Here is a 27,991-nt window from a genome sequence, read left to right as displayed (position 1 = left end):
TGAGCAGCCGTTGATGCCGTTTAAGCTTCTGAGCGCGGCTGTGAACGACCTATAACTGAAGCGTTTTATGTATTGATGTTTTATAAACGAGGACGCAGTTTCTATCTTTTCGTGAAATATAGGCAAACGTTAAATGCCTAGGTCGGGAAAATGTTACTCTTGGATAGACAGCAATTGTATTATACTATTGAAACTAATCTCATTTAGTTACCTTTCGCGGTAATTTGTAATATAACAGAATTCCTTTATAGTAGTAGCTTTGCAGCAAGATAATTATTCATTTTGAGATTACATTTACTAAAGTGCGCCCCTACTCTTTCTGTAGACAACTGGGTAGAATTGTTCGAAAGCAGGAACGACGTGCGACAAGACCAGCAAAAGGGGAGATTACTGAGTAGAACTCTTTGGCTTAGACCTCCGGTGTCCTGCGTATACTATAGGTCGTTTACTGCGGCCTTCTTGTAGATAGTTGCAAGTTGCAACTATTCCCCAAGCAGCAGGTTGTAAGACGTCAAGGGGCCGCTGAAGGAACAGATGATACATGGCGGCTGGTTTTCTAAACTGGTTGATGGCAAGCAGTGGAACTCTCTTGCTCTTCGGCTAGGACTCAGTTCACACGTAATCACTGGTCCAAGGAGTGGTAGGGTTGGGGCAGACAGGCGGAAGGGCTCAGGGCTCGAGCATTACCGAGCGAAATGTGCCGGGGTAGATTTTTGGGACCATGGAAGCAATAAATAACGTAGCTTTTTCGGGCTTTCAAAAAGGCGCAGCCAGCTCGGGGCCAGAAAGACGCTGGTTTCACCGTTTGTTTCCGTCTCGAACGCAATGATATTGACAAGCGTTCGGCCACGCTTTTGAGTTCGTTATCTTATCTTTGCTATCGCGTGTGCTCTAGGAAAACGGGGAGGAATAGTTGTCCGGGACGGAATTCGTTGGGGTGATGAACGGAAGTGGGCAGTGCATCTGCAGATATTTTTTTTAGCTAGTTAGTTAGATTTAGTTAGTTTTTGTATGCAAGAAATATAGGAATTTAAAGTTATTACATTAGTCAGCGGAAGTAACCTAATGCAATATCATCAGTTTTGGTGAGTAGCTGTAAGCAATGCAATTTAATTACATTTCTTCTATTTTCAGCAAAGTGATTAGTAATGTAATTCAATTCTTTCTTAAAAATAATTATGCCATGAAAGCTGTCGACATTTTTTAATGATTTCCAGGGCTGAGTATAGATACAACGAAGGCTTGACTTGACAGCCCCTCACGATAGATATAGGTGGTGGAATGCGCGAGAAGAAAGGCTTCCGATTTACTTTGCCAGACCAAATGCGACTAAGGTGCTGTGGAATGTAAGGGGGTTCGCCGGTGATCGCTGAGGTTGAAAATGAGGCTGAGAATCTGTCCATATATCAGGTTTCTTTTTAAAGTTTGGGAAGCACATTGATGATGCATGGCTGATGTTTCTCTTGCAAGTTTAGCTATTGAGAGAATAGCCGGGATGTTCAAAATACCTAGGCTTGTTCATCAAGCAATCTTGTGTGTAGCAGCTATAAATTCACATCTAGATGCGACATTTGGCATGCAAATTGTAATCGGAGATATCGCAGCTCTAATACACCTTCGGTATGTGTGCAGTGTGAGCGTGGATTCAGGTTCCTGGCTGTAGCGCTTAACGTCGTTAATTCGTTATGCGTAGCGCACAGGTGCGCGTGTTTTATAGTGGTTTACTCGCCTGCACAGCGCGAGTGGGGGTTAACCGTAATTCTTTATTTATTCACCATGCTTGTTGCTAGTATTCTGAACTACAGCGTAGATTTTCGACACATTTTATACGTGCAGTCTTATTGTTTTGTCAATTCATAAGAAAGAACGAGTTTGGTCCGGAAGCAAAATTAAGTATCATTTCGCAATCTGTCAAAAGTGTAGAAGCAATTAAATTTGCTAGTCATGCGTCATATATCACAGAGAAAAACATTCAATATGTCGACTGCTTCTTGGTAACATCCTGCCCCGTCTGTAGTTTAAGAAACCGGCTCAGGTGTGCTGTGATGCATGCGTGACACTAAGGAATCACTGCACGCACTTCTCTTGTGGTGTAGGGTGCGTCGTGAACAGCGACAAGGGGCGTGATATACAGTAAATTGCCCCGTGATCGGAACTTTGGCTACTGGTCGGTAAAAGCTGACCACCGTCCAGCCGGTCTGCAGGTGTTCTCGGAAGAGATTATCCCAGGATGTTAATTATGAAACCACGTGTGCCTTGAGAAGCTTTCGGATAATCTAAAGCTGCTTTGAATAGGCTCTCGTAAGCATGTTCTGCACCAACGTTCTTCTAGCTCAGCAGGCCATCGAAGCCAACTGATGGACACGGTGCGGCCATCAGTTACGAGTAAGCGTACAGGAAAATGCAGTACATTTACAGTTCAATTAGTAATGAAGCAGCGCGGCCCGTAGTGCGACTCGGATGGTTGTGGTGGCTGTTCGTGCAACTCGTCTAATCAAAACATCGTTGAACAGATCGCCTTCTCAAGTCTGGCATGGTCTTTAAAAGTATGCCTTGCCCTCTCTAAGGTATTGTGACAAATGCGTACAACACACCAGCGTGGTTATGATATCTGGGGCACCTGCAGTTAAGCGAACCAACCTATGACATTACAGCCACTGCTGATGCCACACCTAAAATACCTGTAGTTTCAATCTCGCTGCCTGTGTTATTTTGTTGTTTCTTTTGCTTTTTTAGAATTACTTTTGTTTACTTTGGAAGAATTTGTATTGTACGCAACAAAAGAAGCTCTTAATTATGTAAAAGAAGCAAAACAGGTAAATAAGTTGTCAAAACCGCAAAGTTGGGCTGCATTGCTGAGTGTACAAGCCGCCCTTAATATTCCTGAGATGGGCGATGCGGCTACAGCAGCACCAAATATCGGCCGCGCACCCGCAGAGAGGCTTAGGTGCGATGACCTAAAAACACAGCATACGATTAACATACGCACATGCCGAACAACGTTCTAGAGCCATGCATTGGTTTTGGTTTTGTAGGGTTTAACGTCCCGAAGTGACTCAGGCTATGAGAGACGCCTTAGGAAAGGACTCTGGAAATTTAGACCACCTGGGGTTCTTGTGTAAAGGAATAGACAAAGAGAAGGCAAAAGGTTAGTGAGCAGTCGGAAACCATGCAATTTCAAATTATCCTAAAAAGTGACGCAGATGTATAAGCTTCGCACCAGCAGTTTCCGCACCAGAGTACGGACACCTCTTCGTCAAAGGCCCTATCGTGTATCGCCGCGAGAACGTCAAGCCATTCGCGAGCAAGTAGATGAAATTCTTCGTGAAGACGTCGTCCAGCTAACGTACAGCCCATGGGCGGCTACCGTCGTTCTGGTGAAGAATGAAGACGGAACACTTCGTTTTTACGTCGATTACCGCCGCTTGAATAGCACAACGAAAAGGATGCCTACCCGCTCCCCCGCATCGACGACGCACTGAATCGGCTCTGCATAGCCAAGTACATCTCGTCGATGGACCTGAAGAGCGTCAACTGGTAATTGATGTCGACGGAAGAGACCGCGAGAAGACCGCGTTTATCACTCCAGACGGCCTCTTCGAATTCAAGGTAGTACCATTCGGCCTCTAGTCCACACCAGCGACGTCCCAGCGGGTAATGGATACCGTTTTGGCGAGCTTGAATTGGCAGATTTGTCTGAAATACTTTTGTGATAGCGTTGTCTTCTGTTCAAGCTTTGCAGACCAACTGAAAAGGCTTCGGACAGTGCTGAAATCAATTATATCATCAGGGCTAGAGTTGAAATCAGAGAAATGCCAGTTTGCCTGCGAGGAACTGTGTTTCCCAGATCACATCATTAGCAAGGGTGGTGTTCGCCCAGACCCGGAGAAAACAGCTGCGAAGGCACACTTTACACCGCCTGCTGACAAGAAAGCTTTAAGCAGATTCCTTCGGCTGTGTGCTTACTATCGGTGATTTGTCATCAACTATTCGATCGCGCATCGCCGAACCGTTAACGCAGCCTACAAAGGCTGACTTACTTTTTAAATGGGAAGCGCCGCATTATGATGCTTTAAGAAACTTCAGGGCTGCTTACACTCGCCTCCTGTACTCAGGCATTTCGAAGAAAATGAGGAGACAGAAATTTACACCGACGCAAGCAGCGTTGTCCTGGGCGCTGTTCTGGTTCAGAAAATTGCCGGACAGGAAAAGGGTATCGCGTATGCTCGCCGTTCCTTGTGGGAAGTTGAATCCAACTATTCTGCGACAAATAAAAGATGTCTTGCCATCATTTGGGCCCCATCAAATTTCCGCCCCTATTTGTACGGACGACCATTGAGGGCTGTAAACGATAACCATGCTTTGTTCTGACTCGCCAACTTAAAAGATCCATCCAGCCGCATTATGCGATGGAGCCTGCGTCTTCAAGAATTCGACATTATAGTCGTCTATAAGGCTGGTTGGAAGTATTCCGGTCCAGTCTGATTGTTACAAGCCCCCTCTGACGCGCCGCCGAAAGAAAACGACGAAGGCGCTTTCTTGGGACCGGTAAACGCCAGCAGTTTTGTCCAGCAGTAGCGCTCGGACCCTGAGTTGAATGACCTAGCTGGTTACCTCGAAGGAAAGATCGCTTCTCTTCCTGTGGTGTTCAAGCGTTATTTATAGCCATTCGCTTTAAGCAATGGCGTCCTCGTGAAGACCTTTGCAGCCAACAGAACAGCACAGCTTCTTGTGCCCAAAAATCTCATACCGGAGATTCTGCAGGCGCTACACGATGAGCCGAAGGCAGGGCATCTCGGATTTGCGCGCAGGTTGCACCGGAGATAAAAGAAATATTACTGACCACGGTTGCCTGCCGACGTTGCTCATTACCTGAATACATGCCGTGAATGTCGGCGACGCTAGACGCCCCCAATCACACCAGATGGTCTACTGAACCCCATATAGCCCCCGATTAAGCCCTTTCAACAAAATGGGATGGAGTTCCTCGACTCCATCCCAACTTCATCAGCGCGGAATATATGGATGGCCAATCACGAAAAATGGGTCCATCGGGGCAACCAATTACATGACCTGGTACGCCGAAGCGAAAGCTCTACCTAACAGCACCGCACCATAAGTTGCCAAGTTTTTTGCCCAACAAATTCTCCTGTGACACGGCGCTCCTGAAGTGATCATCACAGACCGAGGAAATGCATTTACAGCGGAGCTCATTCAAGCTATCTTGAAGTACAGCCAGACAAGCCACTACGACGACCGCATACCACCCGCAGATAAACTGACTCACGGAAAGTCTGAATAAAACTATAGCGGAGACGCTCGCCATGTGCGTCGACGCAGAACAGAAGACCTGGGACGTCATCTTGCCGTACGTGACCTTCGCGTATAACACGGGCATCCAGGAGAAAACCAGAGCGACCTCGTTCAAGCCTACGACGACGCTTGACGCGATACTGTCGCACGGTACAAAAGAAGATAACCTAGACGTCATTATTAATATAAACAGCGCGAACACGAAGACAAGCGACAAGAAACAAGAAAGCCACAGTACATGCGCTGACTCACAACTAAGCCAAAGCCGTTTACTCCAAGGCCCAGAAAAACAAACATGAACAAAACGAAACTGTCACGTGAAACAACCCCTGGGTTCACCTGCTGCATAAAAAATTACTTTAAAAAATCACTTAAAAAGGACACCTCTTTGCTTGAAAGAGCAAGAGAAGTCTTGCTGACACACTTATTGTCCGTTGAAATAAAATACGATTCCACTATCTCTCTCGTTATCTTCTTTTTGTGGCGATATAAAATCTTAACACTGTCAAACTTAGGAGTGCACTTCTTCTTCTCCTTCTTCATTATTTCACATGACTGGCAATGTGATACCAGAAACGTTATGTCCTTTCCAATTTCCAAGTTGTTACAGTGTTCCTGTAGTCTCTTATTAATACACCGTCCGGTTTGTCCTATATAACTGCCTCCACAATAGAGTGGAAGCCTATACACAACACCTGTCTTGCATCCAACATAGGGGTTTCTATGATTCACCCACATTCTTGCTTCTTCTCTTCTCTTTCCCTTTGAACAGCCGGGCAGATCCTCTTCATCTTGAGCGGGGCGGTCAGTGCGGCGTCCACATTATACCTCTTGCCTACATTTTTGAGGCCATGCGAAATCCTGTGCACATATGGTACCACTGCAACCTTCCTCTTCCTCTCACCCATGCTGGGCAGGGATTTCAGTCTGTGCGTTCTTTTAAGACTCTTCAGTACCCGGCAACTGGCCTCAATAATAACTAACTCCCGATAACCGCTGTTTATATTAATAATGAATAAGTACCAACTCGCCCAACAAAGTATCTTGGTAAACCTAGACGTCGCCGCCAACCTGCAGCGTGCAGAGGAAGCCCGACGGCTGCATATACAACTTGCGACGACGCCACGCAGAGTACACGGCAGGAGACGAAGTATGGGTATGGACGCCAATTCGCCGTCGTGGACTAAGTGAAAATTTACTGCACCGATACTTTGGGCCATATAAAGTCCTTCGGCTCATAGGACAACTTGACTTTACAAACTCATACTCGACGGCATGACCACATCCTAGCGGCGCCGGAATGTGAATCGTTCACGTGGTGCACAATGTGGTGCACCTGAAGCCTAATTTCGGCGCTAAACGCCCGTAATTTTAATTGTTAGCAATTTATTTACCTTTTTGTGTTTATTTTGTAAAAATCGAGGCGGATGCCTTTCCAAAAACAGAGTATATTCCACGAACGGTTGAAATCTTTGTTTGTAGCTCTCCGACAGCCGCCGGTATGCGGCCTTATCACTGCGATTCTACCGCATGGATCAATTCTGTATTTGTTTGTTCATGCTCGTTGTCGCGAGATGTTGTTTTATCATTTTCTTGTCGCGTAGGATACGTCGAGTTGCATCTAGAAGATTTCGGCCACTTGCGTGTGTTTCTGCAATGTTCCAGGTTGTGCTAGTCACTGTCTGCGGCTTTATCTGGATGTTTCTTCGCAGCCTTTAAATTTAGCGTTGACGCATCCGACGGGCGTTCGTTGATCGCCGACCGCCTAGCACGCTTCCTGCTGTCGCCGTCGCAGATTGCTTAGATCTTTTGCGGGCGCATAAAGAGTTTATTCCAGCATGTTTCAAGCCTCCTCATATGTTTCCTACGGCCTTGTCACCACTAAGTGACACTATGAAAGACTCCGTATTGGAAGATTCCGAAAATTCGAACCACCTGGGGTTCTTTAACGTGCACTGGCATTGCATAACACACGGGCGCTTTGATTTTTGCCTCCATGGAAAGGGGGCCACCGTGGCCGAGATTCGATCCCGCATCCTCGGGCACATCAGTCGAGCGTCGTAACGACTGCACCACCACAACGGGCTAAAGCTTCGGCTGTGGGAGACCGAGCATAGCATCGAACACAACCAGCGTTCCGTTGAACGCATCAAAGTTCACCGGAGTTCTAATAATTTATTCACAGGAAAGGCAAGGCACAGTATCTATTGCCATTGTTCTTTGGACACCTGACGGCGCCTTAAGGCAATGGAAGAAGATCGGAGTGAAATCGGAAATAGAGAAAGACGTGCCGTAATGCAGGGCTGCAGACTAATTTCGACGAACTGGTGTTATATAACGTGCACTGATATCGCACAGCACACGGATGCTTCTCCAGTTCGCCTCCATCGAAACGCTGGGTTCGAACTCGGGTACTCCCGAGCTGTGGACGGTCATCTTATCCAGTGCGCCACCGCGGCGGAACAAACTGCCGTTCTAAGCCGAATCGCTCTTCATGCCCTGTACATGCGATGCCGGCATACGCTTTCCTGATCCACTCGGTCAGCTGTCCGCGGCGGTGCGTGCACGTGGAGTATGGAAAATACCCTTCTCCTCCTTTCAGCGCCAACACGCGCATCTTCTGGGATACCGATACCATCCTTCTCCTCCTCTCTGTAACTAGTGCAGTGGTTGAACACCAGTGGAACGGCCCAGCTGGTTGCCGTGGTAGCAGCGCATGCGCGCTAATGGCCTACGCTCGGCTCCCCGAAATGCGCTTCTACTAGCCTAGTGTAATTTTCGTTACAAAAAGCGTTGTTGCTCTGGGATCTCTGAGGAGACTGAGGAACGAAAGTGCTTGGCGGGCAGATAATGTGGAGATTGCGTAGCAGTGTCTAGCTCCGCGCAGACGGGGACAAGGCGTTCAGTCGCAGTGAGAGGCGCGTAACCATACGTGGCTTGAAGAGGTCCTACTTAGCGAGCTGCGTTTATATGATCCTCTGAGGTTGCCTCACTGTGAGGCAAATTTTACAGTGAGAATTTTTCAAGGCGGTGTTACCGCTTCGTTGACCGTGCGTGAGTCTTCTCGGCTAAAACGCTGGACGGAAGACTAAGGCACTATTCGACCACCTAAGGAAAGAACAGTAGTTTAGTTAGGTAGCGAAGAACTGGAAGTAGTAGGCAAAATATGTCTACTTAGGACAGGCAGTAACCGCAGATCCGGACCATGAAAGGGAAATAACAAGGATAATAAGATTGGGATGGAGCGCATTCGGCAAGCATTCGCAGATTATGACTGGTAGCTTACCGGTGTCACTCAAAAGGACAGTATACAACAGTTGCATCTTACCTGTACTTACCTATATGGGGCTGAATCCTGGAGGCTAACCAATAGGCTCCTAATTAAGTTGAGAAAAACGCAGAGGGGCATGAAAAAAAAAATGGTAGTGGTAACATTAGAGACAGGAAACGTGCAGAGTGGGTCAGAGAAATAACTCAAGTCACTGGCATTCTAGTGAAAATCAAGAAAACGAAATGGACATGGGCAGGACATGTTATGCAAGAGAGGAACCGATGGTCACCTATAGTCCATAGGCAACGTTCATGAGGTGTGTTTGGGTGAAGGAGTACTTGGTGTGGGCATATCGAATGTCCAGGTTAAATATTACTCAGAGATTTTAAATATATATCTAGCTTGCCTATGTGACGATAAATATTAGATCCAAAGCATACGCCGAATATGATGATCACAGTCGAGAATTTCTCATATAGCCGTTATTGCTCTCTCGCCACGAATACAAGAGAAGAAAGAAAACAAATGTCCTTTTGCAGTCTCGTGGCACGCACTTGTGCCGGTAGGTGAAAAAGAAGGCGCTTTTAAAATATTAGTGATCCGCTTCGGACGGAGGTCGGATTCCCACTTTCCTCGCCACCCGGATCTTGGCGGTACTAATGCGCCGACACGAATGCTGGCGCTTATCATACAGGCCTAAAGTTGCAGGGGCCGGCAGGAAGACTGCTCGACTTGGCAGCCATACAGCTTTTTCAGAGCATGACCACCGTAAGGCTGCTGCTATACCCGATGTCACTCAGCTCGCGACTCATGGCGCCACCGTGGGACCAGTTTACGCAGTCACTACGCCATTCTTCGCCAAGGAGCTTCATACTGAGGAAAGAGTATCTGCTGGCACTGCGCGAAGGCCGCCATCGGGAGGAGGGAGTCTCGAGGTACTCTCAAGGAGGCCAGGCAGACGTTTTGGCGATGAGGCTGTGTCCAGGCAAGAACACATTAGGCGGCTGCTATACCCGAGGCCACTCCGTTCGCGGCTCATGGGACCGCCTTGCGACCAGCTTACACTGTCTCTACGTCCGTCTTCGCTAAGGAGTTTCATCCTTCAGAAAGGGTATCTGTGTGCACTACGTCAAGGAACACGCTGGGAGAAAGAGCCCTATCGAGGCGGACTGCTTAGCGTCGTGGCTGCCGCAGCCGATGCAACCGTCGTTGCGCGCCGTGAGATCCTGCCGGAGTCGTATAGAAGCATGGCCATTCCCTACCTGCCCACTTCGGCTCCGCTGAGCGAGGTCAACACGCCCGGGGCCGAGAACTGGGGCTTCACACATGTGAACGTCATCAATGTTTCCTTCATGTGGAAGACCAACAACTTCAGTTTCCACCGAGAGGAAGTGGGGCAAATGATCAAAACCTCAACATTTTCTGCCGCGGCCAAAGATAGACTGAAGTTGTACCTAAGGAAGAACCCCAAGGGTGTGGACGAGAAGAGCAGGGATTACCTATCCCTGTACCTGCTACTGGTGTCCACGAATAAAAGTAAGGTACATGCTTAGTTCACATTTTCCATCCTCAATGCCAAGCGGGAAGAGACTAAGGTTGTGGCGAGTAAAATGACATACCGTTTTTTCCAAGGCAAGGACTGGGGCTTCAAGAAGTTCATTCGGAGAGATGGTCTTGCTAGAGAAGGCGAACGAACTCCTCCTTGACGACCAGCTCACACTATATTGCGAAGTGAGCGTTGTTTCAGACTTGGTGAACATTTCGGGGCAGAAGAACACAAAAGAGTTCATGATCCCTCAGTGCCGGCGGTCTGATGACTTTAGTCACTTATTTGAAAGCCAGAAGTTCAGCGATGTCGTCCTTAATGTCAATGGGCGGGAGCCCTACGCCCACAAAGCTATCGTTGTCACTCGCTATCCTGTATTGGCGGCTATGTTCGAACACGAACTGGAAGTGCAGCGGAATAATTTGGAGATCGCTGACATTGACCATCAGGCATTCCGGGAATCCTTCATGGTGCTCCGTGATACGATTTTTGAAAGCGGGGAAATAGCTTACCAAAACGGCGCGGGAACCCTGTTAGAATTCTACCTTCCATCAACAGCTATCATTTTAGAAGGCCATTTCTATTTTAAAAAAAGAGGCATTTGTATAGGTTTTTCTGTTTCACCTGTGTTATTCAACAACTTTTTATCCGCTGTAGACAAGCGCATTGAAGCCAACCTTTCTCACGTTCCTATTGTAAAAGTGCTCAGATACGTTGACAATATCTTCATTATTTTTAGTAAATGCCATGCGAAAAAATTTGATTTTGTCGCGAAATGCTGAGTATTTTTTCTGAGCACGGTGCCGAGTTAAATTCCACTGGGAAAGCACCTACAGAGGGCAGCGTGCATTTCTTAGATATTGAATTGAATTTCACCGACAGCAATATGTGCTGGATGTACCATCCACGAACCAGAAGCGTCTGTTGCGCTTTGACAGCGCGCACTCAAAGGTTGATAAGCGGGGGATCGTGTCTTCCTGTCTTCACGGAGCCGTGACTAAATCATGCACGCATCGCATGGCCGATAGCAATCAAGAGCAGTTCAGACTTCTTCAAGAGGCAGGTTCCCCCGTGGATGTCGCACTATAGCAGTTTGTGAGAGTGTTTTGCAAAAACTGAAAGCCCCAAAGGGTCAAGTTATTGAGCAGGGAACAGAACTTAACAAAAACAAGACTCCTGTTCAAGTATTGCCATATTTTCATAGGTTTTCGCATACCTTCAAAAAGCTGGCAGCGCTTTATAACGTGAAAGTCGTTTTCTCTGCCCCATGCAAATTTTCCCAGGTCTGCACTAAGGAAGGGAAAGAACGAGATGCTTGCACGAGGAAACATCAAACGAAATTCACGGTATACAAGGCTTACGTTGTGTACAGGATTCCTATCAGCTGTGGGCTTCATTACATAGTTGCTTTAATGAAAGGGAAAGGTGTAATTCAGCCTTCAGCTAGTCCGTGGTCGTCTCCTGTGGTACATGTGAAAAAGAAGGATGGCTCCATAAGATTGTGCGTTGACTACCGCCGTCTTAACAAAATTACTCGTAAAAACGTATACCAACTACCCCACATTGACGACGCCATCGATTGTTTACAAGGAGCCGAATTCTTTTCGTCCCTGGACCTGCGTTCTGGCTATTGGCAAGTCCCTATGGCTGAGTCTGACCGACCCAAGACAGCCTTTGTTACCCCTGATGGACTATATGAGTTCACTGTGATGCCGTTTGGTCTTTGCAACGCTCCTGCTACGTTTGAGCGAATGATGGACAACATATTACGCGGCCTCAAGTGGAACATTTGTCTTTGTTATTTGGATGACATCGTCGTTTTCTCTCCCGCTTTTCCGACGCTCGTTGTGCGCTTGCACCAAATCCTGAGCTGTCTCACTGGCGCCGGTCTCGAACTTAACCTAAAGAAATGTCGTTTTGGCGCCCACAAGTTGACAATACTGGGTCATGTCTTGTCCAAAGTTGGCGTCCTGTCCGATCCGGACAAACTACGTGCGGTCACTGAATTCCCGAAGCCGACGTCTGTTAAACAGCTGCGTAGCTTCGTCAGCGTATGCTCATATTTTCGCCGTTTTGTCCGCAATTTCGCTACCATCATTGCACCGCTTACAAAATTGCTGAATGGCCCCGCCGACTTGTCTACATTGACCCCACTCTGCGACGATGCTTTCACTACGCTCCGACGTCTACTAACTTCATCGCCTATTCTCCGCCATTACGACCCATCCGCTCCTACAGAGGTGCATACTTACGCCAGCGGCATCGGCCTCGGTGCTGTCCTCGCTCAACGCAAGCAAGGATTTTCCGAATATGTGGTTGCGTACACTAGCCGAGCGCTAACGAAAGCTGAATCTAACTACACCGTCACAGAAAAGGAGTGTCTTGCAATCGTGTGGGCCTTAACGAAGTTTCGCCCTTATTCATGGCCGCCACTTCAACGTCATCACCGACCACCATGCCCTCTGCTGGTTGGCTTCCCTGAAAGACCCTTCTGGGCGCCACGGCCGCTGGGCTCTTCGCCTTCAAGACTTTGACATTGAAGTGACATATAGATCGGGACGCAAACACTCCGACGCTGACGCCTTGTCGCGCTCGCCGCTGCCTTCTGCTGCACCCTTGCACTCGATATCCGAACCCTCCGTTGCAGCCCTCACCTCCGACGACCTGCCTTTTGAACAACGCCGGGATCCCTGGATATCTTCGCTCCTAGACGTCCTCACCGCGTCCTCAACGTCTTCATTCCCGCGAGCCCTTCGTCGCCAAGCTTTCCATTTTACGATCCGGGGTGGTCTGCTGTATCGAAAAGCTATCGCCCGGATTGTCGCAAATGGCTCTTGGTCATTCCCCGCCATCTTCGCACAGAAATTTGTGCCCATCACCATGCCGACCGGTAAAGCGCACATGCTGGTCTGTTGAAGACATACGAGCGTCTACGCCAGCTGTACTACTGGCGGGGGATGTACAAATTTTCCGCCGCTATATTCGGTCCTGTACTGCATGTAGCAGCGGAAGTCGTCTCCGCGCCCCTCCGCCGGCTCATTACAGCCATTGCCTTGTCCAGCGCGACCCTTTGATGGTGTCGGCATCGACCTCTATGGTCCCCTTCCATCTTCGACGTCAGGCAACCGCTGGATAATTGTCGCCATGGATCACCTCACTCGCTACGCGGAGACTGCAGCCGTGCCTACGGCTAGTGCTCGTGACGTCGCCTCCTTCATCCTGCGTCACTTCGTTCTACGTCACGGGGCTCCTCGTGAACTTCTCAGTGACCGTGGCCGCGTCTTCCTATCTCAAATGGTGAGCGAGCTTTTGAACGCTTGCCAAACAATACATCGAACCACCACAGCTTACCATCCTCAAACCAACGGCCTCACAGAAAGGTTTAACCGAACACTTGGCGACATGCTCGCCATGTACGTTTCTTCTGACGCGTCTAATTGGTATCAGGTGCTTCCATACAGTTGAAAGCGGTAGCTTCTGGCGTTCCGCAAGGGAGCATTTTGGGTCCATTTCTTTTTGTTCTTTATGTTAATGATATTGTCAACATCGACAGCACTGCTGAGTACATAATTTACGCAGATGACACTAGCCTGTTTTTTTCGGGTACTTCAACAGCTGATCTCGCAAATCGAGCTAATAAAACCTTAAAAGAAATAAATACTTGGGCGGCTGATAATCACTTAAGGATTAACGTTAGCAAAACTGCAGCAGTCATGTTTCACCCACGTCATAAACATTTTGAACCTCCTCTAATTGAATTAAACAATACCAGAATAGAATTTGTGCAGTCTGTGAAAACTCTCGGCGTTTACTTTGCAGCAGATATGTCGTGGAATGATCATATTAATTACGTAGTTCAGAAACTTTCCAGAACAGTTGGTATCATGCGCCGAAATTGCTTTAATTTTCCTACGTCAGTTAACATGTTGCTTTACCACTCTTTGTTCTCTTCCATAGCCAACTACGGATGTATGGTGTGGGCAACAACAACAGCTGAAAATATTAACTAACTCACTGTCTTACAAAAGCGCATTATACGCATTGCATGTAAAGTGCCGTATTTCTTCCACACTGCAAGCCTTTTCCATCAACACAACGTTATACAAATGAAGTCCATGTATCACTATAGGCTGTGCTATAAATATAAACTCGCCATAATGAAAAGGGATGACTTCTTACTTACACTTGCTGGGTTAGAGCAAAGCAGAACTGTGTATGATACCCGCGCCGCAGAACCTTGGCATGTTAAGAAATGCCGCACAAACTATGGCAAACAAATGTTGCAGCATACCTTACCGACCCTTCTGAACCAGTTGTACTGCTCCGAAAATATAGATTTAATCAATATTTCTTTGAAAGAATTGCCCCAAATGTTCATGTAGTATTGTACTGTACAAGTACAATGCACTGCGTACTAAAAGTACGTCTCTTTCTTTGTGCCGACGATGTTTTTTTTTTCTTTTTTTCCTCACATCTTGTTTGATGTATTGTACTCCCCCGCCGTCAATGCTGCTCTGCAAGAGGAAGCCAGGACCTCTCAAGCTGTTTATACAGCTTTTTCCCTGGCTGTCCTCGCAACACCAGTTGCGGAAATAAACCTTCAACCTTCAACCTTCATCACCTATGCCTATAACACAGCGTCTCAGGCAAAGACTGGATTTTCCCCATTCTTTCGCATATACGGTCGTGAGCCTTCCTGTCTACTGGACACCATACGTCCTTACCACCCCGACAGTTCAGAGTACACTTCTCTCTCTGCTGTTGCCCGTAATACTGAGCAGTGCCGTCAACTGGCTCGCTCATTCACGTCGGACATTCAAGATCTTCTCCGACATGAGAGCGATCACGGAAAGCCCGCTGCTGACTTGCAAGAAATAAAGTTGCAAGTTAGCGCCTGCCCGTTACTTCTGTGTCGTCCGTGTCCTTTTTGTGCTATGTTTTAGAAAAATTATTACCAAATAGCTCAAACTAAGCATCTAGTGAATATAATGTGCGCTGAAGCCGACGCGGATCCGGCACCTAGTGGCAGCGCGCCTCTCCCCCCATAATCAGTCGTCATATCCCGTTTGCACGCAGGGACCGCATCATCGTTCACTACTAGACTTCATTACATCAGCCAACCGTTTTTCATTCATTTGACCAGACCCTTCATCCTTCATATTATTCCTTTTATGCCCCGAGGGAATAAACATCGCAAAAAAAAAAAAAAATGCGCGCGCAAATGCGTTGTTTCTTCTTTTTGGCCAAGAAATGGCGAGGTTGCATTTGAGACCAAATTTTTTTAGCCTGTGTAGAACTTGGAATTTGTTCAATATAGTGAATTACAGATTACACAAGCAAGTAAATTGCTTTACGGGCCCTCAACATTTCAAAGTTAAACATATTTTCATTCTCTTCTTTGTGACTCGCGGTAACCAAAGCGATTGCTTTCGCATTTAACGCCCAGTAAAGCTGATGTCCGACTGTGACACCATGTCTTTAAATCCGTAAGTACTTGCACTGCGAGCAATATTTTTTTTTCGTATTTATCGGACGATATAGATAAAATTAACATCCAGGAAAAACATTTATGTTCGAAATACAAAATTCTAGGTCGAAAATGTTAATTTGGACAGTTTCTGTTTACTGCCTTATTCCCCGTCCCCTCACATCTTAGAGGAAACTGAGGATAAATTGAAGGTACTCTTTACGAAAAGAGCATTGCTTGCAAGTAACTAGGATGCTGCGTTCACTGAAAAAGTGGCACGTTGATTGGAATAGTATATTGCCGTTACTCATGAATGGGCCAGAAGCTTGGAGGTGAATGAAGTCGTGTCAAATTATTGACAACGCAGCGGGCTATGGAACTGTATCACTTTCGTATTGCATATTACTATGTATTAGGTTTTTTGTTATTCTCATATCTAACTACATAACTCCCTTACTATTAGTTTCACGTGTGGCCAATCCCCCTCGTGGGTATGTGCTATTATCTGAGGGCACAACAACAACAACAACTGAAAGTGATAGGTGTTGTTTAGAGGCGGGAAAAGAGGCAGAGTGAGCCAAGGGACAAAGTTCATTTAATTACATGATAACCATGAAACGAAGTGGACAAGTGTAGTGCCTTTACTGCGTAGGAAAGAGAACCGATCGTCGTTAATGGCGACGGACAGGATTCCAGAAAAAGACAAGAGGCACAGGGACGACAGAAGCTCAGGTGGGCGACTAACATCGGGATGTTCGCGTATATCAGGTGGCTGCAGTTGGCACTGGGCAGGCTTCACTGAAATGACGTGGAAGAGGCCTTTGTTCTGCAGTGGACATAATTGGCTCGTGGCGGTGCTGATGATGCTTAGGATAAGCTGTAGGAATAGTCCAAAAATGCCACGAAATTTTCACCATCACTGGCCGTTCTCGCAAGCTAACTGCTGTGCTTCCAGAAAGTTTTTGGTGCGAATCTCTGTGCCTATCCTTAAGCACTGTTATCTTCCGAAACGGTTCCGTGGCGTCTCTGTAGGTGTTGATGGTACGAATTGGAATATAGAAGCTGGAAAATTTTCAAATTCAGTTTTTCACATCTTTTGCTGGCATAGATGTGTCAACACAGCTTGGGCGTTTACAATGAACTTTTACTACGGACAAAATATGATATAGCATTTCTAAAAGCTACCTGTGTATGTAATGTCCTGCGATTTTCGAGGCAATTTTGTGATATTGTGCCAACACTGAAGTGTTCGCAAGATGTTGCATGTAGGTACATATACACCGCTTCTATATATAAGCAGCGAATGGTGCCAGGAACACGAACTCTCGCTATGAGTCCGCAATGATGCTTCACAAGCAAGACGCAAAGTGGTGCGCTTGGGAAGTCCAGAGAATGTAGCAACAGCGTAAGGATTGTGAGATGTGAAAGCAGATGTGATACCGAGATGTGATAGCAGCCCTGGCATCAGGAAGTATGCGTTTTGCACAGGCGAAGTCCCCCGACGCAAGAAAATTGTATTTGAGCGCCGCTTCAGCGCCAACCTTTGTCGTGTTCCGCGAGAGATAGGCTCTTAACGACGCAGTAAGCAGCACTGAGATGGTCACTCTTAACCGCCTCATTCGGTAGCGAAGTCACAGATAGGCGATATAAACAACCGGCTTGCGCAGAAATTCGCAGTATCCTTGAGTGTCGCCTGGAAATATGGACAATTGTTTGGATATTTGTTTCGACATACACTCCGAATTCTGGGTTTCAAATGGTCTAGTAACCCTAATTGTGAATTTTATTGGCCTAAAATAGGCCAGTTTTCGAAATACTCGTTATAAGTGACGTGATTTTACCGCGATAACACCTGCTATAACTCCTAGTATTTATCGCAAAAATATGGATGCCTGTGTGATGTCCGAATTAGCTTGTTGAGAGTAAAACTCACGTTTGGGGAATTGGCTCGGAAAATTGGAAGCGAAAGTAATTTTTATGAAACCACCTCACGTTCGAAAGCGGCAAAAGCGGTGGCGTGTTTATTTATTTATTTATTCAATACTACAGGCCTCAGCCTAAGCATAAGGGGCATATAAGGCAAGAATAAGTTGACAGCGATAATTTACAAACAGACATGAAAACCTTTGCTCTAGAACGAAATATGGAGCACGCAGAACGTAAATAGTAGTTATGACACGGGGAGTACATATGACAGGCTGGAAAACGCTATGAAAGAAATTGCAAATTACAAGCAGGATAAAAAAAGGACATTACATGACAACTATGTGTTGTTCAGGAAGTATGCTTCAATTATGCTCAAATACTGAATGCAGTTATTGGGTAGCTTGGTCCACTCTGATACAGTAAAAGGGGAAAATGAGCTCTGGAATGAAGTGGTTCTCGCGAAGAAAGGTGTTAATTGAAGCGAATGACTATGACCAGTCTGCCGCGTACTGAGCGGAGGTAAATGTGCATTTGGGTCTAAGGCCAATTTACGATTCAATAGCAAGTACAAAAAATTTATGCGCAAGAAGTTCCGCCTTGAATGGGGCGCGCCAGTGTTGTTGGACGCCATCAGAGGAGATATGAAATCTGTACGACCGTGCACAGACTGAATAAATAAACGTGACAGCTCGGCGCTAAATTCTTTCTATTGCGTCGACGTTGTTTTTAGTAAATGTGTCCCAAATGACGCAAGCATATTCGTGTTTCGGACGGATGAGAGGTGCATGTGCTAGGTGTTTTACCTGTAGCGTCGCGTTTTTAAGATTGTGCCGTAATAAGCAAAGTTTGCAGAAGGCTAAGGATGAAATATTGTTAATCTGTGTTATCCAGTTCAGTTCATTTCTTTTGATTAAATTGGTTGAATTCTGCAAGATGATTGTCCCGGATTGCATACGGCAATTGATATGGACGTTTATTCCTAGAGACGTGAAGAAATACCGATTTAGTGAAGTTATGTTTCATGCCCCACTTTGTCTTCCAGTCGCTTAAAGAATTCAGGGCCGATTTTATTGCAAGCTGGTCGTTTTCTGAGTTGATTTCTCTAAAAGGCACAATCATCTGCAAACAACCGAATTTTTAAGGACTCGTTTAAAACGTCGACTAAATCGTTACAAAATATTAGGAACAGAAGAGGCCCTAAGACACTTTCCTGTGGTACAGCTGATGTAATTGGAAGACTAGACGAGCCGCAATTGTCAATGGTTACATGCTGAGTTCAATGGGAAAAATAAGAGCCAATTATAAAATCAGGAAGGCAAATTGCTTGTAGTTTCGTAATCAGTTATCGTGAGGCACACGGTCGAAGGCTTCACTAAAATCTAAGACACCTGACCTGACATGTCAAGCACAGAGCTGAGGATCTGAACAACATTTGACAGCTGAGTGACAGTGGAAAATCCTTTTCTAAAACCATGCTGGCAGTATGATAATATGTAGGTTCCTTTAGGTAGTCAGAGATGCAGTTCAAAACTGGGTGCTCTAGGCTTTTGCAAGATGAGGATAATATAGAATTTGGGCGGTAGTTATAAACGAAAAGAGGGTCGCCTTTCTTCACGATATGTAAAACTCGCCCAGACTTGGTGTCCTAGGGTTGTCTTTTATGAGGCTTGGAAGAGTTGTGGTAAAAAATAAAGTGTTTGGCTCGAGCAATGACTTGTGATGGAAAACAAGCTGCGTAAATGCATTGCTCGCAGAACCCTTCTTACTCAACCACTTTGACTTCCGCTTTAGGTGTATAATATCTCTGGTCATCCGCGGTGTTGATTTACTAGTTTTCTTAACACGATTCGGAAGGAAATTGTAGAGACAAAAAAAAAGCATAACGTTTTGAACATACATATCCCACAGTAAGCCTACATTATCACTGCTGAATTCTTCAAACTAAGCATCAAGGAAATCTATAATGCGGATATCATCAGCGGAAGGCACTCGAAGGCGTCGAAGTAGATTAACCACTGCCGGATAGGGGTAAACCTGCCGCTACAGGCCTTCATGACTTCCTGGGCAGCAATACTTCCGATCACCGCCTGCATGGGGCAATGAGAGCCAGCCAACACGCAAGACAGAAGTGTAATCAGCTCCTCGTCAACGTCTTTCACAGGCGTAACCATAGGCTCGTTCTTCCGCTTGGCCGAGTGAAAGACCTCCGAAGCGTCCTCCTTGTTCCAAGGATGCCGCAATCTAGAGTGCACCTCGAGAAAAGCGTGGAGAGCCAGGACGCCCAAGTGCTACTGCGCTGGTCGATCCATGTTTGCGAAATCCGAGATGACAAATTCGGGTTCCGTTATCGATCGCTTGAAATATTTAAAAGGTATGTCCATTGCAACCTTCACCTGCGTCACCACACCGCCCATAACGTATTCGCCGAACTGGGTAGTATCTCCCACGTAGAATGAATGTTGACTCAAAACTTTTATCTTCCTAGGTGGGCTTCCGTTGATCTCCGTCATGCCTTTCACCTCGGAAAAAAGTCACGAAATCCCCATTTTCTAAATCGTGCCTCATACCTTCGAGGCAAGTCAGCACGCCTTTTTTATTCTTGGTAATGGAAGCGATCAGAACAGACTGCGGCCGCTCTTCGGTCGTGTCAAGACCCCGGAAGTTGTCACCGAAGTCGCAGAATATCTGCTCAGCGAGGCCCTTGGTGTCGGCCATCATGCCTGCGATGTTGTTCCTGTGAGCGAACTCCGCGAGGTCCTCTTGTACTGCCAGTGGAGTCTGCGTCAGCACTAGCGCGCTGAACTGCTTGAAGAGTTCCTCTGTTAGTGGTTCCGTGTGAGTCACACTCGCACGTATTCATTAATCTGCGACAGTGGTGCCTCAGAAGCCTTCGCTCTGTTGTGGCGCAAGCAGGCCTCGCTCAGGTAGTACTGGTTGCAGTACTAAGTCATCGAGGGTGCACAAGGCCTGGTCGTGGAGGGTGACAGACTTTACGCCGCCCCGGCTGACGTTCTTAGCGATCTCGACTCCAAGACCATCTTCAAGGCAGGTGGTCTATCGGAATGTCTAGCAGATAACAGAAATGAATGTCAACCATTTTGGAGGTTACATAATCCATCGTCGATAGAAACTTTCCACTCAGCACGGGATTGGCGAACGATAGCTAGATCAAGGATTCTAGAAAATGAGCTGGAAACACGTGTCGCATTTCGGACCATTTGCACAAAATCGTGATCAACCCTTTCTGGACGACTCAGAACCCGATTACAAATTTTCCTGTTCATAACCGGGAAGGCTATAATCACCCAAAAATTAATTTGAGCCTGCGAAAACCAGCCACGTGAGCCTGCTAGTTTATCAAGAAATCAGGTGCTGAGTCTGGTGGTCTGCAAGAAATGAGTATCTTTCAAAGAATATATATTTTAGGCACAAACGGCCAGGTACGTTTCTCACGAGCGAGGCTTCGACGTGTGACCTTGCCATAATGGCGACGCCATCATCGTTCGTGGGTCGGTTCCATCGAAACATTTTATAAGACGGTGGAATGAAATCATCGTTATGAATATCATATACATACACCGGTGACATCTGTATTACACCTTTAGTCTCCGCCAGTAAGGTAGTGGCGTAACGGCCATAGAGGCGCCTGCTTCGCAACTCTTTGCACAAGACTGACTTGAGAAAACAGACCAAGTTGTCATGTAGTCGAAATTTTTACGTATCTCTGCTATGTCTTCTCAGTGGCAGGAAAACAGGGAAGAGAATGTACGTTTTCCATGGCAGTCTTCATCACTCATTGGGAGCGCAGCTTAGAGCATTTATACGTGTTCGTAAACGCATCTTAAAATATTCAACAATTACATCGCAATTATTTAAAAACGCAGCACACTGCGTTTTTTTGTGTGTGTGTGGCGCTTATAACTGCTCGGTACGGACGCAGGAAAAACATTAAAAGTAAGTTTTTTTACATATTGGAACCTTAGACAGTCTCATAAACATATCAATTACACTATCTTACAATATCCCACAATCCCCTCGCAAATAAAAAAGTTTCCCTCAAAGCTAGACGTCGGCAAAGAAGCTAGCACGTCATATCAGCACTACAACTCCTGTGAGGAAAACTAAGAGACACAAAACCATCTATAAAAATGGTGCATCCTCAATGGTCCACTCCGGTGGTTTTTAAATGTCTTGACTTCAAAATTTCATCCTATTCCTTACAGTCCCCCTTTCCGTTACGAAAGAAACAGTTTTTGAAAAACAAAAACAAAGTACAAGTATTTTAAATGAACCAAAACCTGGAAATCGAAACTGTATAACCGGAGTGTATAACACCACGACATACGAAGCCTATGCCATCATGAATGCGACAATGCAATTCTTGTGCGAGTTGGTTGACAAAGTGAGCTGGTGTTATTCTCTGAAATGGCCGAGGGCAACTTAAAATGTTTTTCAGCACGAAATGCAAAGCTTTTATAGATGGTCATGCATCCACTGACGTCACGCATCTAACGTTGCCCCATAGAAATCTCCCGCAGTGAAGCCACGAAATGCAAATTTTCAGAGTTCGTTTCTGCATAAACTAATTCGTCAGGCTACGGCGAAATTCAGAAAAATGACCAGGAAACTGAAGAGAACGAAACTTGTAAGTTTCAATGAAATTCGAGAATGTTCAATAACGCCGGTTCTGCCCTTTAAGTGAACCAAACTCGTAATTAAACTTACTTGGCATATTTAGTTCATGCATGCAGAATTGAAGCTGCCGTTATAAAACCATCTAATACTACGAACGGCCGCCCTGCGCTAATAACCTTTTCTCTTTTGCCGATGTGATAGCGCAGGGATAAGTGCGACTCATGTTAATTACATAGCCTTCATACGATAGGGCTCTCTATATGTGTTTCTTCATTAAGACAAATATATAGAGCGGGCGTCAACTGCTCAATAATGCGAATTCAGCAGTCAAGTGACCCGAAGAAAAAGAGAAGCATTTGCCGCCACTAAAACAAAAAACATCTTTCCCCTGAATCATACAGCTGTCTCAGTTCACTTCTTTTCTCGGGGGGGGGGGGGGGGGGAGCAGATGTGCCTTGTAATTTTTCCAGGACAGCGGATCGCATTCTGAACTGTCGACTGAAAATGGAGGCAATCTGATTGGCGATTTTGTTTTTACATTGAGCCTAGAGGGAGCGCCCCAATGGATCCAGTATGGCGGGGATATGGAGGACGCATTAAACCCCAAAAGATGTCGATTTATTGAGAGGTAGATGGTAACCTATGAACAGTCACTACGGCTCTGAAAATTCTACTGTTTTCCTTACCAAACGCCGAAGAGATGTACAAAAAAAAAAAAACAAAAACAACTTAGTTGTCCGACTCTATCAGAGCTTCATATAAAAAACTCCATATGGCTGCGCCTTGTGGGATGAGTCGCATGAATTTGGCCATGTTTAGTTAGCAATTTTCGCACATGAGATGTGTAAGGGTATTTTGTTCTACGCAAAACATTCGCACTGTCTCTTTTAGTAGTAAAAAGAACAGTAACAAAGGCATCTTTTCTCTAAGAAATGAACTTTTTCTGTAAAACTTCATTTTCAGCTCAATGAAGTAATGCATTTTCTCCGATCCCGCGACATAACCCCGCGTTCTGCTTCGGCCTTCTCCTATTGTCTCCCAGTTTCTATAAAATTGGAAACATATTTTGGCATGGGTGCTTTCGCCCATATCTTCAATCTTCATCGGCTTCAAATTTGAATTAAAGGCATCAAGCATTCATCATCAATCCGTGCTCAGCATCTGGAGACTAAGCGGCAGTCATAGTTGAAACAAAATCTCTAAATGAACGGAATCACTCGGATTGAAACCGGCGAGTAATGCACATTAACGCCATTTCGACGCTTGAAAGTTTCATGGGAGCCGAAGTGTGAATTCTCCTGGCAAATTGCAGTTCGACACCAGCTATATAGGCTTTTCAATGTCGGCACATTACTTACTTTCCGCGTTTTTGGAAAGTCGAACACCATCCGCCTGCCCCGAAGTTTCGCTGGGCCTTTATGCTCCCTCCCGTCCCCTGCTTCTCTAAAGTAATAATGTAGCTGTGACGTATAAGACAGAGTACAAAATCAGAACAGCGTACAAAGGATAGAAAACATGCCACCGGCGCTTTTGGTTTGTGGATTCTATCCTTTGTCCGTCGCCCTTTTTTTGCGCTCCCTCTTACGTCATGGATCATTACAGGCATGCCGAAATATCTACTCTTGTCATTTTTAGCTGTATTGTGCCGCAGACACCGTAACGAAGCGTCAGGGACCCCGCCGCGGTTGCTCAGTGGTCACGGCGGGCTCGAATATACTGAGCCAGGAGAAACTCGGGTTGAACCCCTTCGACGGCGACCGCGTTTAGATGGTGGCGAAACACAACGCGCTCGTATAGTGAGAGAGCTCAGGGCACGTTAAACAGCCTCTGATACGGAATCCTTCATAGCCTACGTCATTTTCCAACGTTAAGACCTGTAAAAGAAACCAAACTGTCTAGAAAAACATCTACAGACAATTCTCGACTATGACATAATCGTGTTGTCCAAATCGGCACCTTGGACACAGGTTTTTTCTAAATGTGTCGTGGAAGTGGGAAGGAAGGCATCCTCTACAGGCAGAGTGGAATACAACGCGGGATATTTGAACCCTATATTGTAATAGTGATAGACGACATGTCATTCAGTGTGAGACAAAGTACTTTTTTAAGCTCAATACACAGACTAATCCATCTTAGCTAGCTTTATGAAACGACAAGACGCTCTACAAAGGATTGAATAGTGAATAGTTTCCATGAACACAGAATGACTGGTAAATGCGCCGGAGTTTTTAATTCACAATCCCACTGAAACAGATCGTTACCAATCTCAGGTCGTTACCAGGCCGATACCAGGCTGTTGCCAATGACGATGGAGGCAGGAAAGATGCCTTCGGTCGATCATATCGAACGTTTCCTCGAAGTCCGATTATATAGTGGCCCTCATTCAATGGAGATTTGAGTTGATAGAGCGAACTTTGAAACCGCAGGTCTTGTAGATTCCCTATAATACTGAGGGCCACCTCAAGGTTGTGGACAGGGATTCGGGTTAGTATCTGAAAGCTGTCAACAGCGGCTTGATCAGTCAGAAGTCAGCATCGTCGAGGATGGCGCTGGAATCCGACTTTTTGAATACGAAAGAAAGTTTACCTCGGTGAATCTGGCAGAATGAATACTGCCTCCATGATGGCAATGAATTTGTCGCTAACAGCCTGACAATGTTCTGAAATAATGCTGTGAGGAATGGAAACTTTGTTTTTGCTTTTTTTTTTCAAGCGTTTTCATCGAACGACTTTTTTCTCTTTTATTTTTCGCCGAGCGTCGACAATCTTTCAGGTTGACAGGGGCAATACTTATGTCCCGAATACCTGAAGTAACTTTCTGGATATAGTCAGCAATTTATGCTGGTATTGTGTCTTGTTTATCTTGTGATTTGAAAAAAAAAAAAAAATATGGCAGCTCAACTTGGTAGACCCTGGATATGCGTAGCGATACGGTGCGGCGTAATTATGTCTCTCAACGGTAGGGTCCCGCAACTTCTTTCTCCTGACTAGTTGTCGCTCAGCGATTTAAACGCGACTGTTGCTGAAAGTTGCCTCTGAACGCAACAATAATTAAGGTAACACACACTCAGTAAATGCAGGATACGGTTACGGTGAAGGTAATTTCATAGTGTAACCGCTTTCATACCGTCACCTCCTGGCTCTGTTCACTTTTAGTTTTGCGGCTATTAGGAATAAAAGTATCACAAAATGCAAGCTAAAGGGAAACACACCACAGCAAGATGTTGTGCTTTATTTCAATTTTGTGATTGTAAAAAATAAAAATATCCGAAAAGAATTGCTCTCAGAGGACTCGAAAAGATGTTTCGAGGGCTGAGATAAGTGGCATTAATCCTTGGCGCCATAGAACCGACGGAAATGCCGGGCTTTAAATGCGCTCTTATTCGTTTTAACAATCTTTCAGATATTCGTCAGGTGACTCTGCTGAGAGGATCATAGCGTTGAGAGAACGGGATCACGCTTCGGCGCGTCTTGTTGGCGTCTTCCGAATCTTCTTGCTCTATTTGACCGGCTTTTTTTTCTCCCTCTTTCCGTCTTCATTCTTTTTCCCTTCTCCTGTCTTCTTGGCGTCTTTTGACCCTGAATGCTCGATTTGACCGCCTTGGTTTCCTCCCTATTCAATGTCTTTCCGACTTCATCTTCTTCCCTTCTTCGTTCCTCTTCTTGGCGTCTTCCGAATCTGCTTACTCTATTTGACCGGCTCCTTCTTCGTTTCCTCCTCCTTTACTTCTTCGTTCTTCTCCCCTTCTTCTTTCTTCCTTTTCTTGGCATCTTCCGAATCTGCTTACTGTATTTGACCGGCTTCTTCTTCTTTTCCTCTCTCTTTCCGTCTTCATTCTTCAGTTCTGTCTTTTTCATTTTGGCGTCTTCCTAATCTGCTTGCTCTATTTAAACAGCTTCTTCTTTTCCCCCCTCTATTCCCTCTTTCCGTCTTCTTTCTTCTTTCCTTCTTCTGTCTTCTTGGCGTCTTTCGAATCTGCTTGCTCTATTTGACCGGCTTCTTCGTCTCCTCCTCGCTCTTCTCCTCTCCGTCTTCATTCTTCTTCCCTTCTTCTGTATTCTGTCTTCTTAGCGTCTTCCGAATCAGCTTTTCCAAGTTGACCGGCTCCTTCGTCTTCTAATCCCTCTCCTCCCTCATCTGCCTCTTTCCGTCTCCATCCTCATCCCTTCTTCTGTCTTCTTGTTGGCGCCTTCCGTATCTGCTGGCTCTATCCGACGGGCTTCTTCTTTTCCTCCCTATTTCCGTCCTCATTTCGGTGCAGAGATCAGCATGTTCACTAATCTGCCCCGGCCCACGGACATCGCACCAGCTTCCGCCCCACCCGACGGTGCCACTGAAAGCACCGAGGAAAAAGTTGGAAGCATCTCCACTGAGGCCATGCACCCTAACCTCGACCGCTCTGATCACCAGTACGGCCTGTTCGAACGTGAGAGCCTGGTAGTAGTGGATGACACGCCAGAAGAAGACGTACTCTTCCGTCAGCTCGCACCTGACTTGGAGGACAAGCCATAAGAGGTGCCGTCATCTCCAGAACTCGAAACGTCTGTGCCATATCGCAGTACATCAGACTTCCTCGAGATGCTTCCCGAGATGGCTGCCCCTGATCTGGAAAAGGACGACAACTTGTAAGAGCTGTTTGAAGGTTTCGAGCTGGAAAACATCAAGCGTTGCTGCGAGACGTACTTAGTGCTGGCTGGCACAAGAATGGCGGCATATACCGCACCCCCCTCACCCCGCATAAGGAGTTGTTCCGAGGCCTCGACTGAAATAGAGCGTCTACAAACCGCACTCGTCCCGATACGTCTTCTCTGCGTGCTTTCACGCATCCTTCCCGCGAGGTGTTGCGTGAACCACGAAAATGACTGAAGACATCCAAGCGATGCTTGAATATGTCATGTGTAATTATCGTCTAACGTAAATGGGTTTTAGCGTTCCTGAGCCCCTGCACCTATGAGAGAAAATGTATGCATTAGGTTCAAAACCTCACCCTTCTTTTAGTCATTTGTTCAGCATAGTTAGAATTTAGTGCCTATGATACCAGCATAGGACCGGGCGCCCGTTGTATAGCGTTACCGTTGTCTGAGCGAAAGTGCCCCGCAAGAGGCAAAACGCTCTCCAGCGGTATGCCGGGGGGCGGAGCGGTGTAGCCGGTTGTGTTCGGCGAGGCCTCCCCGTGCCATTCAAAGCTTTGGTAACCGCAGGGATTTGTTTTCGATGACGCAGTTTTGAAAATGGGAAGTTGTCCTCGGCAGGGAGTGCTTGTCTTGGAATCCTTCCGGTGCGTGGTATTTCCGATAAGCTCGGAAATGCCGTTCGTGCGATTGTATTGTGTGCTGGGAACTCTGTCGTAAGGCGTTTATGAGCACGACTTCAACTACACGACCTACGGCTGGGCTACACCTTGATCTTCTTTTCGTTTTGTCGAAAAGTGCCAGGAGGTCGAATGCCGCCAAGCCGTGAAGCGATGACGCTTCAGTTGTCGCGGTTGCAACGATTTCAGGTGCTTGATGAACTGGAAGATTCCTCTTTCCAGTTTCCCGCCGCTTTTGGCGTTGGACGCAATTGATTTTGAGGAAATGAAAACGATAGCGGATGCGTTTCTAGCTTCTGCCTTGCAACGAGGGCTAGAAATGCAAAACAAAATCAAAGAAGGCAAAAGTAAATAAATGATTTCGCAGTGAGCCTAAAGAATCAATATTACGAGACTCCCTGCAGATTAACACTAACGTGGCTCTGTAAACATGGCCCTGTGACTACCCAACATCGCGACTAACAGTAATTTCTTACTGTATTTGAAGTCAGTGGTCCGATATAATCTCAAATACAAAAAGAT

General features: G+C 46.2%; 1 pseudogene; it reads left to right on the top strand.

Moving 5' to 3' along the window:
- The first annotated feature begins 9,774 nt into the window (after nt 1–9,774).
- On the top strand, nt 9,775–26,670 carry LOC146202289 (protein roadkill pseudogene; annotated as a pseudogene).
- Nucleotides 26,671–27,991: the final 1,321 nt, after the last annotated feature.

The sequence above is a fragment of the Amblyomma maculatum genome, chromosome 1, assembly GCF_055883805.1.
Source record: "Amblyomma maculatum isolate TAMU_Amacu chromosome 1, ASM5588380v1, whole genome shotgun sequence".
Classification (NCBI taxonomy): Eukaryota; Metazoa; Arthropoda; class Arachnida; order Ixodida; family Ixodidae; genus Amblyomma; species Amblyomma maculatum.
This window is presented reverse-complemented; position numbering and strand designations above follow the sequence as displayed.